Here is a 14,497-nt window from a genome sequence, read left to right as displayed (position 1 = left end):
GCACCGCCTCAACCATTTCAAATATTAACACAAACTTGGCACAGAACAAACTCGTGGAGCAATGCATCAGAGAGTGAGGTGCTCAAAACTTTGGAGAGAAGATCTGGATTTTTGGCCTCCTTCAAATCCAAGTAAGCCTCTCGTATTTCTTTGCAAATGAATCCTCATTCAGTCACTGCTACCAAGATGCAGGCGGATGTATCCCTTCATGTGCATCGTGTGGGTCAAAGGAGAAGAATAAAAATGTAAGCGTTTAATCAACCAAGCCACTGTAGACGGGAGGGAACGCTCTGCTGTGGGAAACACTGAAAGGTTCGGGAGAAAGAAAAGGTTCTCCTGCTTATCTTCCCAAAAACATATGATTGTTTTCCAAATTTGTGTCTTCAAGCAGGAACTTCCACAAATAATCAATACATGGCCAATACGTCTCCAGCGACAGTAAAAATGCAAAGATTGGGATGTTGTTGGACTGAGGCAGCACATTTACAGATTCACTACAAAGCAACAGCAGTTTGCCTGGAGGCTTAGAAGGAAAGCTAAACAAAAGATTACACAGGAGGTAAATTAAGAAAACCGTATTGTCAACTGGGTGTGTATATGATTTGTAGGGGAAGAGCGAGAGAGCGAGCGAGAGAGTGAGCTGTAAAGAAGAAAACATTAAATTGAAATGGAGAGAACCAGCGAGAGACTGGGTTCATACCAGTGAACATGCTTCACGCCATAACAGATCAGCTTGATATAGGAAACCCTCTCCTTGAGGGATAGCGTGACGCCGTTGTCTTAATGGAGCCAAAGGAGCGGGGATCTATCAAATCTTTACTTTGGATTGTCTAAACACCTCCTTCATCTTCTCTTTTTGGCATCAACGAGAATGCCATGTATAGAAAATAGCTGGCGTCTACCTATCCTGACGGATTTATCTGGATCCCGGTCTTTGAGTCATCATCAGACTCAGTTGTTGCTCAGCTATTCTCAAAGGCTCCTTCTTCCCTTGTGCTATCCGTGCACCGTGGCATTGCCGACATCACAGCGGCCATGTGATGGCCATTAGCCGACTATGACAAATAGTCACACTTTGCTCTCATCTTTCATTTCTCTCGCATCCTTTTGTTCCACCCATCTCTTTCTCCCCATTCTAATTAGCCACGTTCTCAAACAACTGAAGCATAGCTGGACAGAATTTGTAGAAAATTGGATAAACAAAGAGCTAATTAATCAAAGCATAACAGAAAAAGACTGCACAACAAAAAAAATTTTTTAAAGCACCTAGTCAAACCTCAAACGGTGGAAACAATGTATTAATAAATGACAGTTTCATGTCATGTACAATAGAGATTTAACAATTACACTGACAATAGTTTCTGCATCCTATGAGTCAAGTGAAAAGTATAACCGAGTAAAGTTCACTGATCAGGGGATCGATGAGTCATGCATGTGAAGCGCAGCTGGTGCAAAGGAGATGCTACACAAGACGCGTCACAGGAAGGATTGGGTGCCGAGGTTGCCACAGCAACCACCCATGCGCAGGTGGGTGAGGTATAATATGTCTATTGTTTTTCTGTCAATTTGCACCCCCACTTCTCTCCACCCCCGATATCTTTTATTTAATTATTGCGAGCAGAGAGAGCTATCCAGAAGGTTTCCTTTCATATTTTGCAGCGTCTCGTCTTCACTGTAAACCCATTGGTACGTTAGGACGGTTTGGACTGGGTTCAGACCGCCTGAACAAAGTTTAGTTCAAATGCAGCTTTAATCCAACAGCAGCACTTCAAACATTTGTTGAATACATTTTTGAACAATGATCTTGTTATTTCGCTGACAAAATGACACATTGTGTTGCTGTCAAGAATTGATTTACAATGTTGCAAAAGGCTTTATAACATGGTGTGCACCAAAGTAGCCTATCATTAAGTTTCACTATATTTATATTAGCTTAATTACAAATAGAATAAAAAGATGAGAAATCATTGGAATATCATTCCATAAGACTGTTGCATTTTATTTATCCTCCAACTTTTTACTAATCCCCATTTGTTAGTTTGTTTTTCATCAAACTTCTGGCATTTAAACATTTGCAAATAAAAAAAATGCTGAAAGGAAATGCTCGTACTGACAGACAAGTTGTCCCACTGCAGCAGTTACAAGATCCAGCGGGATGCATCCTCAGAGCATCACACATTTAAAAAACAAACTATATATGCAGTTTAATAATTTGCTGCCCGACTGTTGGGGAGAACTGGAGTGACAAACTAAAAATAAAAATAAAATGCGAGATAAAAAAATTGTATTGAACAGCCGAGTACATCTGGCTTCCATCACCAAACTGCCATTCAACTCATTTCTGCTGATGCTGCACATTACCATAAACTGTAAAAAGAACCAGTGCAAGCCATTACATAATTATGTCTGGTTTTATGAAGCAGTTACCACATTTATTGAAAGACTGCCCTTCTGGCCAAATATTACGTTTAAAACCAAACATTTTCATCTGAAACTGAAACGTGGCTAAACAGCTGCCAAGCCATTGAGGAAATCCTCCGAAATAAGATAAATTAATTAGATCCACCCTCGCTTCTCACCCGACTACGTCCCTGAAGCAGGCAGCTTGAAATTGATTTTAGAAAAGACAGAGTTAGTGCTATACAATTACCCAAACTGGCTAATCATTCCAAACTTTGCTTTGAGCTGCTTTAAAGTAACCTTTGACAAGCTACACCATATTTTAAAGGTTTAAAATCACTTTTGCTCAATTGAGTTTAGCATAAATCCTTATTTCATTCACAAATTAGTTTAGGTGTAGGTCGTTTCTGTTCCCAATAAATTAGATGTCTTGCAGATGTTAAAGACTAATTATGATCAGGTACCAGCATTAAACTAGATTGAAGGTACGTGAATGAGTTATTATTAAAATTGTAGATGATCTATTCTACACAAGTGTGAGCGTGCATGTGTCGTTATGCATTCATCCCTAGTAGACAGTTTCCAGTCTTACTCCAGTGTATAAATCAAGAGCAAATTCAAGCCGATAAAAATCCTGTGAAGGACGAAGCAGGGAAGGTTTGGGATGGAGGCAGTAGCTCAGACCCTGGGTAACCAAAAACTGCTCTAGAGACCTTTCACAACAGTCGTTCTCCTGCACGTGGGAGACGCGTCAGTTGGTTGCATTCTGCAGCCTCACAGCGAGATGCTGCCAAAACACTGCACCTTTAAGTATTTCAGCACAAAAGTTGACATGCGTGTTTAATAGTGTATCAACTGGTTAGCGCCACACACCATGACTGTCTGGTTAGCACTGTTCTAACCGGGGTGTAGAAGAAAAAGCTTGGCTTTCACCAAGAAAGTAAGATTTTGTACATGCATTGTTCATTTCAAGTCAAGGAAGTTGTTGCTTTTCTTTAGCAATTGATTTGACAAAATAGTGTATGAAGTTTAATCCTGAAGGAATCCCTTTTCCGCATCACTGAACTGAGACAATAATGGAATTACTCTTAACCGTGGACGCAGGCGTGTGACAGCTGATAGGAGCATCGCTCTCAAACATTCTGTTACGATATTGTTATTTTATGTGATGTCTGACGAAGAAAATACATTTTATTTGAATGTGTTTTTGTACGTGAACATTGTCAGGTGTGAATCCAGTTAAATTAAATGTAGACTGTTAAGACGAGGTTTAAAAATTGTTTTAAATTAAGCCTCCCATACATTTTGGGATGTTCTTCTTCTAATTCACAAATTGCCCTTGCATCCATGTATCGGACGTCTTTATCTATATCTGTCAAATTTGAGATGGGGCTAGAGATCGTTTAAACTCCACATGAACCGAGCAGCCGAGTTTCTCTTGGCTCGGGTCCCAGTGGAGCAGAGGTCGGTCTGGCCTACTTCTCACTTGAGGTATTATTCTCTGCCAACACAGACAGAAATTGTACATTAAGAGACAAACGGTGTAGAGGGGTTTCGGGTTTCACGTCACACACACGTGAAAAGATCAGAGCAACCCTGTGTGCTAAACAATGTTCTTTGTACACAAATACTCATATATACACTTAATACTGAACGATCCAAAACATAATTTGGCTTGTAATGGCTTAATTTATATTTGACAGAAATGCAGACATCAAATCCTACCCAATGACAAAGTCAATAAAAATCGATTTAGGCAAAAGATAAAAGATCCAGTTGACACCATGCCATCAAAACTAAAATGATTCATTCAAATTGTCATGCATTACATATTTTCTGGTCATAACCGCCAAAAGATGAAAAAAATACATTATACAAAGACATAAAGATCATAGTCTTCATTAAATGCAGAATGTATGGGGGACTTGTTCAAACCTTAACCAGGAGTTAATAGCCTAAAACACGTTGGTCACAGAACACAAAGCTGCTTCCTACAACTTATCTCTAGCATAAAATATGTGACACATTTTGCCAATGAATACACAGGTAAACAAATGTTTTCTTCCACTGGTCTATGTTTTATGCATCATGTCAATGTGTCGTTTTAGACACTACAGATAATGCAATGTTATTCCACTGTATTGTGTAATGTACTGACTACTGTATGAGCAATTGGCAAAGCAAATCAGCAGCGCTTAATAAAGCAGGGGCAAGTAGTTTATTTTTGGCATCATTGGGCAAAACAAATCTGCATATTGTAATTGAAGTGGTACCGTAGGGGAGGCAGTTCTCAGAAACACTGCCCACCAGACGAGCACAGGCATAAGCACACGTTTCATCCAGCCATCTAACCCGTACGAAGATGAGTCACACTTCAGGCATGAACGAGACGGCAGTTCTATGAGAATTACTGTCCAGTTTTTCCCAAACCTGTGGGCCTTGTCGAATCCCTTTGGGGTGACCGAGGCCTTCTGTGGTTCAAGGCTCTCGTGAGCTAAACCATTAGCAGCATGTTTCAGATCCACGGCCTCCTGCTAACCGTCGGCATGAGCTTTTGCAATCGTGACTGTTTGGCGAGTTGGAAGGCTAAACTAGTTGCACCATCTCTGAAACACTTTGCCGGTATCATCTCTTTTTGATAAGCCAGTCTTCATTTTCTCGGTTGCTTTGCAGTGTAGGAAGTTGTTGCCAGAGCTACAATAGCAGGATAGGCCACCGTTGGATCAGGCGTTCCCATCTGAAGGGCCGTGCAATTGCATTTGAACAGCAAATAGAAAAACCCGTCTGAAATGACCCGTCATTGACGCAAACAAGAGATGTTTGGAACATGAAAGAGGCGGTGCAGAGAACTAGACCACCTCAGTTTGACACTTGTATTGTTTTGTCTACACGCAAGAAATGTACCCTTTTTACCTGTAACTAATAATATTGTGTTTGAGATGACCACGATCTCACTCGTGATTCTCTTATTACAAACAACTTCCTTTTGTCTTGTTTTCCCGTCACAAGCTGAATGTGGCTACCTTCACATTACCTCAGTCCCTTGAGGGTCTCACAATGAACACATTTCTTTTTGTGTCAGTATATTTCCTGCCAAATCCATCCCGATAGTACACAAAAAGAGTCAGGATAAGAGGGTTTGAAATTAATCTGTTGCGTCTACGTTTCATGAAAACTACGGGACTGAAACAGTAAAGCTGCAATGATTTATCAATGGAGCAGAGCGTCGCATGTGGCCACTCACGGTCAGGAATCAAACGCTAGTCATTAACCGGGATGTTAAAACTGAGAAGAGGCGTGCTGAAGACGGGTTGGGGCAAAATGAGACTGCGTGTGGCCCTGCTTCCTTCTCACCCATCAGTTGAGTGAGTGTCGTCCTTTCCATTCCTTGTGTTCATCTGCCTGCGTGTCCATCCCCGCTCTCTAATGGACCCGGGCTACATGCGGTGTGCCTAACAAAAGTTCACATTCATTAGTCATATCCTGCTGCAACCTCTGCTTTACCTCAGCGCTCCCTCAGACACTTGATTAAAGCCCCGATAGGTCTCGCCTACTTCACCAAACACAATCCGGGCCTTGCGCCGTATCTCAATGCCTTCATGTCGGGTCCCTCTGCAGCAGCACAGCCTCACGCTGTAGGTGGCATTCTGGGAGCCTTTAACTTACAATTACCATTTGTATATAAAATGAGTCATCCCGTGTTACCATCGATTCTTGAAGAAAATGTTGTCGCTCTCTTCATGGTGAATTAAGAATCATAAAAGTTGTTTTATACAATGTTCTTATAATGCAGTTATTTAAAATTCAATACTTGTATCCATTGTTCACTGTGGAGGCATGTGGGAAAACAAAGCTTTCTCCAATAAGTCTGGGTAACACCAGGTGAGTGATTGATCTACAAAGTCATTTGTGGTCAACACATCTGTGTAAAAAAATAAGGATATTTAAGTTTAGATAACCCCAAAATTAAACTGTTGACAATAAGCCCTTCATTAGAAATGTCTTTTACTGGAGGCCAAGCACTCGGCCGACAACATCAACTGCAGTAAGTGTCATTTTACATATTGTGTCTCTATCCAATTACCTTTCTACATCACTGTAAACAATGACTGGTCACACTTCCTGACTAGATGGAAAACGTTAGTCGTCAAGAAGCAGCTGGTAACGGACTTAATGAAACTCACCCGTTGACTGTCCATTGTAATGTTATTCATGGGAATATAACGTCTGGGTCGGAAGAATTTTTCCTTTGTTTATTTTGCTGGTTGACAAAGATTTGAAGAACACTCATCTACTCGAGCCTTCTTCTCAACTTGATGGATGGACGAGCTGGTAAATGATCACTTTGACTGTACGTCGTTGAGAAATCCAGAAAAATTGTCTGGATACAAAATTGAGGCAGAAAAAAATGTCAGGAACAAGTTGTTAGCACCATTTGGTTCAGATATTCTTACAATGCCTTAAAATGAATGGGGAGATAATTGAATAGTGTTCAGATGCTGCTGGTAAAAAACATCATATTGTATTTGAAATAATAATAATTCGGCACCTCTGTAGTCAGGACCATCCCGTCACAACTGGAGGATGATAGAGAATCAGTGTGTATCGCCTCATTATTTTAGCGCCGTCTGCTTCGACTGAACAGAGCAGGTGTCGCTGCATTGGGCTGAAGCAGCGCTACAGAGCATTAGCACAACAATGGCTGCAGGTGGATTTATTCATGGCTCAAAATGCTATCAAAATATGAACACCTTTCTGAATACATTCACTTCCACTTGGTAGAATTCTGCTGCTTCCCTCCAACTCCCCGTTTCATAATCGTGTCTGAATGTGGGGAGGATGTGCGCGTTGGTGTGTGTACATGTTCAAGCTAAAATGTTCTTTGTGCAGTTGTAGTCCTTTGATGTGCAGGCCTTTGAAATGTCTGCCAAAATGTGACAAGCGAGGGGAGGTTGCACGACGTCCGATTACACCACAGGAAACACCAGAGTCATTGTTTCCCCAACAAAATGTTAATCCCCATTATACTATGAATATATCTGGGATAGTAATCAGGAATACACAGTTTGCTCTTGGGGCAGGACCACTGTGCGAAGAACAAAAAAACTCAGATAAACGACAGCGTTTTGCCCATGTCCATTATTTTTCATTCATTATGCAATCTGAATACATCTCAAATACAGGAAGCACAATCACACACTAGTCTTAATTCCAGATAATATTCACCAATCTGTGGCTGAATCCAGTGTGTGTGTGTTACACACACTTTCAAATTCCCAAACGCACCTACAAATTGGTTAAGGTCGCTTTAGATTCATATAAACAGGCGGAAATCTGAAGTGTTGACAGACGCATGGCCGGGTGGTTTCCTCTGACACCTGCTGTCTGACAACCAGAGCGTGACACGCTGATGCCTCAATACACTCGTGAAACCAACTGGCTCTCTGCCGTCAGAACAGAGTAAACCAGTAAAGAGCTTACAAGGAACTCTGAAACCACCTTAGACTCGTTCAAGTGCATCTGCTTATAAAGTTGCTCATGCTCCCCTTTGGGCTCTGGTGCTGTGATATGTGCACATGAACTGACACTCAACACTTTTAACACCAACGGTAATCTAATGGTCAGCCTCCGTCTTATTTTATAATCCATATATTCAATCACTGGCAAGCAAGAAAGGACCAAGTCTCATCGGTTTAAGTCAGACTTTGCCAAGGATTAAACACAACATGTTGGGTCTTTGATCTGCTAAAACAGCAAATATTATTTATTTTGCGAGTTGCTCATTATAAATCAGTATTAGCAAATTGGATGAGTGCAGCTGTAAATGTACACTGAGGATTAGTTGGGATTAGAACCGAGTGATGCAGGAACTCAGTGGATACTCGGGATGTCATCATTTCTGAAGGCCCAGGGATTACCCTCTCCAAAGAAGGACTGCTGACACTTCTACACCGCCATCCCCAAATTACGATCCATTACTTTTAATGAAGTACCATTAATTAAATATCTGGGGATTTATCCAAAAATGTGGTGGATTCTAATATCCTCCGTTAGGAGATTCAAACCCTCCATGAACAAAATGTTTTTACGAGAAGTCCAAATCACCCCAATGTCGCTCGCACACTGCTGCCGAGTTTGAGTCTATAACCACGTAACAGACGTTGGAGTCTCACCAGTGTGTGAATACACCAGAGGACGAGCAGAAATTAATGAAATGTCATCCATGTACCCATATGTAAAAGATGATTACAATAAAGTTGACATCTTAAGGTTACGTCACCACAATGCCCCTCATATTTTTTACATTTAAATAACATTTCATCCATTTGGAATACTTGTAACAAGTTCACCTAAAACCAGTTTCTAAAGCAGTCACCAAAGACGCCCCAAAAAAGTTTGCATATATTTCAGGAACACACATTTAGAGCAAAGATCTGCATAAAAACTTGTTTATCCTGCCTTCTTACAATTTAAACTCTAATTAGCGTCTCCATCACCTTGATTTGATTAGCCTGCTGCTCTCTACCTGCTCTGCTGTGATGAGCAGTCCTCAGATCGCTGCGGGCGGCTGCACTGCCGTTCGCTTAATCATTCCCTAAGTGACAAGCAGCATCCACACATAAAAGCAGATTAGTGTTTTTGGTGACACAAAAAACAACTGGTGTGAACATCTTTGGTGCGGACTACGCAGCGGTTCATTTCTCTGGTATGAAGACCATGTGAACCAATCACAGGAAGCCTACCATGTACACATCATTACATTGGTTAATACAGTTTCCTCTCCTGTTGTGGTGGCTTGTGAACCCGTGGCCCATTTGCTTCCACTGAATTTGAAGAATTTATTGTTTATCAGAACACAAAGACAATAAGCCACCACGCAGTACCTCCACCTCACTCCTGCCTCTGGGAGACAAGTTATGAGAGCGATGGTCTGCTTAGTCGTCTCCTGCTGGAGTTCGTGTCGGACCATTTAGACGCAGCCCACTACGCCATTCATTTTCGGTAGTAGGAAAGCACGGTGGCATTGGCAAGCTGGGTAGAGCAACTTACTGCTTCCTCCACAGTCATCACAGCCCAGGAAAGCACATCGCGAGACGAGTGAGAACTTCCTTCTGCTTAACTTCAAGCACGAAAACATGGACGAATTATCAAGCTAACCATCCCACTGTTAAATAGTGAGATGTAACAGCCTCGCTTCATCCCCACAGGGAAGGTAAATACATACATCTAGATGTACAAGGAGTGAACTGTACGACCAATAATAAAAAAGCTGTACCTTTAGTATGGCACTGCACACAGACTGGCCTTTAAATATGATATTATCAGTGTTTAGCAGATTTAAATTCCAAGTGTCATTGAATGTGTTCTTGTAATGCTGTTACACATAATTTCTACTAAAAATCAACTGCTCAGACATTTTTAAAGCAAATGGAATAATCTCCAGCAGGCAATGAAGCAAGGAACAAGAATGAGAATCTATTCAGCCGTTTCCTGCTAAAAGTAAGTAAAGATATTCCTACGTGATCAAATTACCAATCTTGAACCGCAGTATCTGCTCGGATACTGATGCCATCAGGGTTCAGCAGAAAGCTGTGTGTGTGTGTGTGGGGGGGGGTTAGCGAGCTATGATTCATGTTCCAATGAATATCTGTGCCACGTGAAATTGCCTAATAAATATGCACCAGATCGCAGCGACTAGACATAACTGGAATTGTATGGGTGGTAAAGGGGATAAGGAGCTCAACAGCATGACATAAGACGTCACCGTGTGCGTGTGTAGCCGGCGATTCATGTTAACACTAAATACAATTAAATAAAGTCTAAATGTGTTCATTAAATCACACCGACTCGTTTGTATTCCTGCACAGAACATTTAAGAAATATCTTCTATATAAATGTATAGTTTCTCATTTGTCCTTTAAAAAAATAAATTGTAATTCTTATTTGTGTTCATTTAAACACATCAAAAGTTACTTTAGTTTTAAAAGTGTATCTTCAAAGTCACTCTAGACTTCAAGGGAGGGGCAGCTGGCAAGAAAAACAACATCTACCTGAATGAGCACAGAGCTCCTTTTCCCCCCTCAGGAATTCTTTGAAGGTTTTGTGACATTTTCTCAGGGCATTTGCAACATGAAAATATAATAAAATGAACACACTGCAAAGCCGGTGGGAATATCCAACAACAAATAGACGTGTGCTCCGTTTCTCTTTAAAGATTGGTGAGAAAAGAATATTGTTCACATCAGACTGTGCTAAAAGCTTTAGACCCGTTGGTTTATAGCCAGAAACTCACAACTCAAGCTCTGCAGGACACAAGAAATCTAGTCCGCCTCCAATAATCTGTGTACTATACATATTTTAGTTCCAATGTCTCTCGTTTAGATTATATTTTGCAGGATTTTTCCCTGCTGCTAGTGTAATATTTCTCAAGAATATACCTAAATGGTACTGAGAACTAGAGGATTCTTTATGGATGAGCCAATCCATTACTTGATGTAAACAGAGTAAGTAAGCCATTAGTTGTGGACATAATGATAAATGATTATAATCAATATCTTCTCCATTTAGAGATCTGATGTGTCCTACAATACGTGGAGAGAAAGCTCTACACAGAGTCTCACTCATTTCATTTTTATGAGGTGTTTCAGCATTAGGTTGGAGACCAAAATAAAATTAATGTGATTTAATATTACGTTAATTATTTTAACCCTCCTGTTACCTTTAGGGTCAATTTGACCCCATTCAATGTCGGTGTTCTTTGGGGTCAATTTGACCCCAGGCTGTTTTTCACTGTGTCAAACATAAGAAATATCAACTTTTTATATATTTAAAGGGCTATTTAGGTCGTCAACAAACATAAAGTACCTCACACTTAAACTTGGGAAACAATATTAATTCTAATAATTTTCTGGAGGTTTTAATTGCTGGGGTCAAATTGACCCCGAGGGTAAAATATGTTAGTAAATGTAAAGGTAACAGGAGGGTTAAAGATGACCATTTGATATTGCAATAGATTGAATAGTATTTACAAATAAATATAAAAAACCCATATAATTACTATAATATTATGCAACCTGTATCAAACTGAAACGAGAGCAATTAATCTAATCCACCTGCCAATTGTTTAGAAGAACTACGATCTCCTAAAGCGTCAACATGAAAGCGCGGTGCGGAACAAAGAGACCATTGGTTTGGATACTCTTCAAGTTTGACTGATTACGGGGTCAAACATGTGGGTGGTACTAAAGCAAAGGCCATAGGGTCATTGAAATTAAAGGTTAACCCGATAACATCAAGTATAATGTGCTCAAGAAAGTTGTCTGTACGGGTGGACATGTGAGCCCGATGGCGATCCCTTGAAGGAAGCAGGTGGTGCACTCACTCCCAAACAACGAGCGCATCAATAAAGTCGCTTTGTGAGGCCTGAGGCTTTGTACCAGATGGGACAGAGACAGCATGAGACAGACGTCAGACTGATGGTTGAAGTGTGAAATGTGAAACTATATGCTCTGCAAAAAAAATGGCCAGAACATGAAAGTAAAAATTAAATACAAATTTTTTTTTTGCGGCCAACGTCAATGCTCGACTGGTGTTGGCTAACCATAAACACAATCCTTCCCTAACTCTATATCATGACCAGCCTTTAATTTGTACCCTGGCTGCCAACTTTACCACAAGGGTGGCAGATAAGAGTTGTTTTTTAAAGCAATGTCACTTTCTAGGGAAAATTAACAAAATCTGCCTTTGTGACAAAATTCTAAATACTCTGCTGAGCATGTCCTTAAAACCCTCATGCATGTGCAGCAAGGGAAGCATCCAACTACTGTCTCACGGTGGGCTTCCAAACTGAGCTCTCTTCACGGTCCAGCAGCTCAGAGGAATATGGAACAGGCATCTGTATAAACAGCTTGCCAAGTAAACAGGCCTGCAGTTCAAAAGCTTCTATTGTCAGACTGGTGAGACCAGAAGATAATGACAAATTATGCAATAGTGCTGTACACACACACACAGCAGCATACACACATATTCTGCATCCTATTTGTTCCACACCAGATGCTGGCTGACAGGTTTGAACACATGCTGGTGAAATGTGGGCCGACACCCTCCAATCGTGTCTCCTCACCTCAACATTAGCGCACAGTAAACAGCGATGACATCGAACAGTGCTAAACGGTTATTTTTTTCCAGTCAAAGCTGAATCACACTGATTATTTGTGCTCTCCTCCAGTAAAAACTCATCCGATACTTATCAAATATCTCATGCGTGTATTTTCTGCACTTCATTCAGCTGTAATCCTGCGGGATGTGGACGTTTTCTCCAGACAGTTCAAATGCATCGAAAACATTTATAATAACCACTCAAATATGTCTATTAAAAATAACTGCATTCAGCTGGGTTTCTGGTCATATTTCCCATGTACACTAGAGGCATGTGTAGTTTTAATTGATATAAGATACACTGAAATAGACATTTTAATACAGTTAGCAGGTGGTAATTGAGAGCCAGCATTATACATCTGATCCAGATGTGCAACAGAATAGCAGCAACAGCCTCTCCAGCAATATTAATGCTAGAAAAATCTGAGTAACTTGTTTTTAAAATATATTCGAAACAACTTTAGGAACTGCAATTTATCCTAAAAAGTTGTGTTATGTTTCCTAGTATGTAGCGTCTACTGAATGGCCCGACTGGGGTTTCTATCTCTCCTGCTTTTTCCATGGAGAAGTTGCCTTCCCAACAAAATGTAAAACTTAATATAATTGATTGAGATTTGAGCAAACAGGGATTTCCTGCGGCTCGTCCTAAATGTATCGCTGCCTGTCACATAATGCATCGGCTAGATTGTTTAAAAGATGGCTGTTTGTAAGCTTGTTAAAAACTGATATCACAGCCGCGGTTACAGATGAAGTAGCCTTTAACTGTGGAGGAGCTCGTGCTTGATACACTGAGCTCTGATGTAGGAATCAGCATCACTCAAACGTCACAGAGTCAGACTTCATCTTTCTTCACATGTCTCAACCTCTTAATTTTCTCACACAATTATTTTGTTCTTCAGAGTGTATTGCGTGCATTTATAACCACACATATATCCTCAGATCTACAACATAATATGGCTCACAAAAAGAAAAAGTGCACACACTCATGTTTGGATAAATGAAGTTACATTCTGTAGTTTGCAACACTGCATTTGCTTTGACTAATATGCCACAAGTGTATTCATCGCCAGTCAATCTTCGAGAGAGTCAACTTCCTCCAGACACCAACAGTCGTAATCTCTGAATCGTCCCTCAGCTCACACAACAGACAAAAGGCAGCGAGTCCAACCCGTTCAAGGTGAAACACACGGTCATGTTTTGCATTGCTGAAGCACGAGTCCCACAGGGAGGCTCTACCCGAGGCTGCTCCGTCCGTTATGCCGACTCGCGTCTGAGGGGGCTCAAAACACTCAATTTTACACATAAAACGTCCTTTAAAAAGGGGGCGGGGTTAGATGGCCAAAATATTAATTAACGACGCAAGTCTTTTCATACCTTGATTAGGATATAGCATGTTCCAGTAATTAAGTATATACATGGTCTAAATGAAGCAACTACATGGTTTTGTACACTAGTGTAAATGAAATACTTGACAAGAGTATTTGTCCAACCCAATTAAGAATTTACAATTAAATACTATGTTCATCCCACGGGAGGAACTGTATATTTGCTTTTCCCTTGCACCTTTTGTATTCACACATTGAGGTTAGAGGTCAGGCTCAGACACACAGGAACAGAATACCAGGTCCCACACATCTGTGTGGCATTTGCAAACATTAATTTATCATTGCAAAATAAACTGCAGAAACCGCCACAGATCCGGAAGCATCCGTGTAGACGTTTCCTTCTGGTAGTTATTAATCCAGAGATTCTGTCCAGAGGCTTGTGAACCGCTGCTATTGTTCATTATCTCACTTATTTTAACTCAGTTTGCTCCAGGACAACAACAGTGAGGCTCACTTCCTGTCCTGTCCTCCAAATCCAGCAGATTGACTGAAGTAACCTGGCAGTGCCGAGCTAAACACATCAGACAACTTAAAAAATAAAAAATAAACTCTAA

At 40.7% G+C, this 14,497-nt stretch overlaps 1 protein-coding gene across 1 annotated transcript in view; it reads right to left on the bottom strand.

Annotated features, from left to right (window-relative positions):
* rgs6 (regulator of G protein signaling 6) overlaps positions 1-14,497 on the bottom strand; it is a 51,549-nt gene that overhangs the window by 36,126 nt on the left and 926 nt on the right. The gene's annotated exons all lie outside the window — the stretch shown is intronic.

This window comes from Pseudoliparis swirei, chromosome 12 (genome assembly GCF_029220125.1).
Source record: "Pseudoliparis swirei isolate HS2019 ecotype Mariana Trench chromosome 12, NWPU_hadal_v1, whole genome shotgun sequence".
In the NCBI taxonomy this organism is placed as follows: Eukaryota; Metazoa; Chordata; class Actinopteri; order Perciformes; family Liparidae; genus Pseudoliparis; species Pseudoliparis swirei.
The sequence above is the reverse complement of the archived record's forward strand: the minus strand, read 5'-3'. Positions and strand labels throughout refer to the sequence as shown.